A 5,000-nucleotide genomic window follows, 5' to 3' on the forward strand; every position below is an offset into this window, starting at 1 on the left:
CAGCTCATTTTTTATGAATGGGGCACACTGGAGATGACGACTCGTGTCACGGGGCAGATAGAGAGATAGAAATTAAAGAAAAGCAAAGAAGACAATCTCTCAGGAAAACTGGGAAGATGCCAAACAGCTCTCACGGGTTAAGTAACCGACTTTTGCACAAAGATAAACGAGGGAGTGAATTTCGGGGCAAAGGGACAGGCTTGAGCAGCAGTGGGATGGAGGTGCAGCGTGGGGAAGAGGCAGGGTGAAGGAGAGGCAGGGTGAGGGAGAGGCAGGATTAAGGAGAGGCAGGGTTAAGGAGAGGCAGGGTGGAGGAGAGGCAGGGGAAGAGGCAGGGTGGGGAAGAGGCAGAGGAAGAGGCGGGGGGTGGGGAAGAGGCAGGGGGAGAGGCAAGGTGGAGAAGAGGCAGGGTGAAGGAGAGGCAGGGGAAGAGGCAGGGGGAGAGGCAGGGTGAGGGAGAGGGAGGGTGAAGGAGAGGCAGAGGGAGAGGGAAGGTGAAGGAGAGGCAGGGTGAGGGAGAGGGAGGGTGAAGGAGAGGCAGGGTGAGGGAGAGGCAGGGGAAGAGGCAGGGTAAGGGAGAGGGAGGGTGAGGGAGAGGCAGGGTGAGGGAGAGGGAGGGTGAGGGAGAGGCAGGGTGAGGGAGGGTGAAGGAGAGGCAGAGTGAGGGAGAGGCAGAGGAAGAGGCAGAGTGAGAGGCAGAGTGAGGGAGAGGCAGGGTGGAGAAGAGGCAGGGTGAGGGAGAGGCAGGGTGACGGAGAGGCAGGGTGGAGAAGAGGCAGGGTGAGGGAGAGGCAGGGTGACGGAGAGGCAGGGTGGAGAAGAGGCAGGGTGGAGAAGAGGCAGGGTGAGGGAGAGGCGGGGTGACGGAGAGGCAGGGTGGAGAAGAGGCAGGGTGAGGGAGAGGCAGGGGAAGAGGCAGGGGGAGAGGTAGGGGAAGAGGCAGGGTGAAGAAGAGGCAGGGTGGAGAAGAGGCAGTGTGAGGGAGAGGCAGGGTGGAGAAGAGGCAGGGTGAGGGAGAGGCAGGGGAAGAGGTAGGGGAAGAGGCAGGGTGAGAGACAGAGTGAGGGAGAGGCAGGGTGGAGAAGAGGCAGGGTGGAGAAGAGGCAGGGTGAAGGAGAGGCAGGGTGGAGAAGAGGCAGGGTGGAGAAGAGGCAGGGTGACGGAGAGGCGGGAGAAGAGGCAGGATGGAGAAGCGGCAGGGTGAAGGAGAGGCAGGGGAAGAGGCAGGGTGGAGAAGAGGCAGGGTGAAGGAGAGGCAGGGCAGCGGGGTGATGGAGCTCGGTTCAGGGTCAGGGTTAGGGTCAGGGTTAGGGTTAGGGTTAGGGTTAGGGTCAGGGTTAGGGTTAGGGTCAGGGTTAGGGTTAGGGTCAGGGTCAGGGTCAGGGTCAAGGTCAGGGTTAGGGTTAGGGTCAGGGTGGGTGGAGCTCGGTTCAGGGTCAGGGTCAGGGTCAGGGTTAGGGTTAGGGTTAGGGTCAGGGTCAGGGTTAGGGTTAGGGTCAGGGTCAGGGTCAGGGTCAGGGTTAGGGTCAGGGTCAGGGTTAGGGTCAGGGTTAGGGTTAGGGTTAGGGTTAGGGTCAGGGTTAGGGTTAGGGTCAGGGTCAGGGTCAGGGTCAAGGTCAGGGTTAGGGTTAGGGTCAGGGTGGGTGGAGCTCGGTTCAGGGTCAGGGTCAGGGTCAGGGTTAGGGTTAGGGTTAGGGTCAGGGTCAGGGTTAGGGTTAGGGTCAGGGTCAGGGTCAGGGTCAGGGTTAGGGTTAGGGTCAGGGTCAGGGTCAGGGTCATGGTTAGGGTCAGGGTCAGGGTTAGGGTCAGGGTCAGGGTTAGGGTCAGGGTCATGGTTAGGGTCAGGGTCAGGGTTAGGGTCAGGGTCAGGGTTAGGGTTAGGGTCAGGGTTAGGGTCAGGGTCAGGGTCAGGGTCAGGGTCAGGGTCAGGGTTAGGGTCAGGGTCAGGGTCAGGGTCATGGTTAGGGTGGGTGGAGCTCGGGTTAGGGTCAGGGTCAGGGTTAGGGTCAGGGTTAGGGTCAGGGTCAGGGTTAGGGTCAGGGTCAGGGTTAGGGTCAGGGTGGGTGGAGCTCGGGTCAGGAGATGTGCAGGTGGAGGTGGTTGAGGATGTCCAGTCCTCCACAGAGCGTGGGCAGGTATCTGATGTTCAGGCAGCAGCGAGCGTCACGTCTCCATATTTATGTGATTTAATAAACATTTAATCTGAACTCATTTTACTTCACTATAATAAATATATATACTGTATATATAATGCTGTGGATTTTTCTGCAGTAAACGTTACACACTCAGTCCTAACGCTTTCTGAGGGAAACTTTATTACTTTCATTTCGCTGAACTTCTGCACGGCTTTAAAACAACAAATATAACAGTGTTAATAACTGTTAATAACTGTTAATAACTGTTTATAGTCACACAGATCTGTGGGTCTGGAGCCTGTAGTGTTTAATGGAGCCCTCTGTAATGCGCATGCGCACAAACATCCCCCGAGCAGCTGGCGCGTCTTTATTCACTCACAGATTAGCAATGTTAGCTAACAGGAAACTAGCTGTCTATTTAGCAGATACATTTAACAAACACTTACCTTTCAGATAAATCACACAGAATCAAAAATAATAAATAAAAGCAGCTAAATATTTGTAATATTATTATTATTACACTTCATCACTCTTCGTAGCTTCAGTGCTCGCGTTATCGCTGTATTAGCGCTGCACCGGAAACACTCGCACTTGACACAGGAAGTGTTTATCTGGAGCGTTCATACCGTTACCAGGCAACCAGCTGAGAGCTGAGGCATTTAGATATTAAAATGTAAATTAAAGTCCCTAAGCACATTTGAGGAATTTGTTCCATTTCAAGGATTGGAAAGGAAATTAAAATTAATAGTGAGATTATTTTAATTAGAATAAATAAATAAATGGTAATTTTAGAACATAAACATTGCTTCTAATCACTGACGTCATCAATAATTATTTTTGGTAGCTAACTAATTTAGGTAATTACCGTTATTAAATGTTAGCTGTAATATAACCAAGATTATACATCTATAACTGTATATTAGGTCTCATGAGAGAAACTTGTGAAAGTGCATTTCAGCATGTAATTTCACATATAAACAAAAAACAAAATAAAAAAAAAAAAAAACACACTCTACGTGTGAAAAGTCCAGACGTAAGAAATGTATGAAACATAACGTGTGAATTGTCTTTAAAAAAAAAAAAAAACTACACGTGTACATTTCATGTGTGTTTGACTTTTCTGTAAAGGTTTAATCTTTATTTAAACGCCATGTAAATTAAAAAAAAGAGTGTTTATCTGTCAGTGGAACAAGACTCCGAGGGGGAAATTCTCACTTAAACACTTACACAGATGCAGTAAACTACACCACAGGTGGGAACACATCAAGTTACAAATCCTTAACTTTACCTTTCGAGTCTTAAACATGCCATAATGTGCTCTTTACGCGGAGTAATTTAACACAGGAGAAATAATTTATATAGTGCATTTACACAAATCATGCAGACCTTTAATCCTGGTAATAAAGGAGTATTTGAGAGACGCACGGTTATGACTGTTTCTCTTTCTCCTCTTTCGGCTGCTCCTTCCTTTTGCATATCTTTGATTCTGGCACTCGTTTTTTTACACCTTTCCCTACGCAACTCTCCCCGTTTTCCAGGCTACATTGGGACCGGGACTGAGAGTGTACTGACTGGGAATCGAACCCGAGCCGCGGCGATGAGAGCGAGCCACTAGTCCGTCAGGGAAGCACTGTGCATGGCTATGACTATAAAAACTGAATGTTTCAGTTTAATGTCACACCAGTCCCAAAAGTCTCCATACAGAGGGGGAAATTAACACTTTTTAGCAAAATGTCTTTCAAAATTTTTCCTACTTAATTTATATTATATATACTATACAGCCAAAAGTATGTGCACCCCTGACCATCACACCCACATGTGCTGCTTGTTGAACATCACATTCCAGATTTATTCCCCGTGTGTTTGCTGTTATAATGAGCTCCACTCTTCTGGGAAGCTTTCCACTAGATGTTGGAGCGTGGCTGTGGGGATTTGTGTTCATTCAGCTACAAGAGCATTAGTGAGGTCAGGAGCTGATGTTGGGATGTCGAGGAGGTCTGGGGTTTAGTCGGTGTTCCAGTTCATCCCAAAGGTGTTCAGTGGGGTTGAGGTCAGGGCTCTGTGCAGGACACTCGAGTTCTTCCACTCCAACCTTCACACACCATGTCTTCATGGAGCTCGCTTTGTGCACAGGGACATTGTCATGCTGGAACAGGTTTGAGTCTCTTAGTTCCAGTGAAGGGAAACTGTAATGTGGCACCGTGTCCTGAAAAAAGCCTTGTGTGTGAAACTGACCTTATTTAAGGATCTATAGCTGAAGAAACAGGCTTTTGGACAATACACTCTCAGAAGTAAAGGTACTGAGCGGAGCTTTTCCTTGTCACTCACATGGTACCATCATGAGAACATCAGTGTGTATCTTTTACCTGGAACGGTGTGTGTGGTGAAGCTTTAAAGTACATCAGTGCTCATGAAGGTCTGATTGTGTAGCTTAAATTAATTTTAAAGATGAAAGACACACACTAAAGGTACTAAACAAGTCTCCTTTATAGAACCACCAGGTCAGTGACGAGGAACCGAGGGTGTGGGAGGAACCCGGAGGGAAAAAACACACGCACTAGGTTTTGATTCCACTCCTTGTTTAGATTATTTTTGTATTGTTACCGAAACACATCAGGCATTTTTATTCAGTGTGATAATTCCTGAAAATGAACACACTAAATGTCCTTTTGTTATGAATTACTTCTGTTTGTCTTCTTAATTATACACACACACACACACACACACACAGATGATGTGTAGTTAATTGTAGATGTTTGTGGTGTTTATTAATAATGTTTATTCAGTGTGATTTGTTTAATGTCAGGCTGATGGAACAGATGATGGACTGAAGATAAACACTGCAGTAAAGGTCATAGATGAGTG

The 5,000-nt window shown here is 48.0% G+C and overlaps 1 protein-coding gene across 1 annotated transcript in view; it reads right to left on the reverse strand.

Annotated features, from left to right (window-relative positions):
* Window positions 1-2,723, reverse strand: part of dtwd1 (DTW domain containing 1) — a 12,730-nt gene extending 10,007 nt beyond the window's left edge. The window contains exon 1 of the mRNA XM_053234956.1: window positions 2,582-2,723. The gene's annotated coding sequence lies outside the window, so the exon portion shown is untranslated. The remainder of the gene's footprint in view (window positions 1-2,581) is intronic.
* Between the last annotated feature and the right edge of the window lie 2,277 nt (window positions 2,724-5,000).

Source organism: Pangasianodon hypophthalmus, chromosome 6, assembly GCF_027358585.1.
Source record: "Pangasianodon hypophthalmus isolate fPanHyp1 chromosome 6, fPanHyp1.pri, whole genome shotgun sequence".
NCBI classification, from domain to species: Eukaryota; Metazoa; Chordata; class Actinopteri; order Siluriformes; family Pangasiidae; genus Pangasianodon; species Pangasianodon hypophthalmus.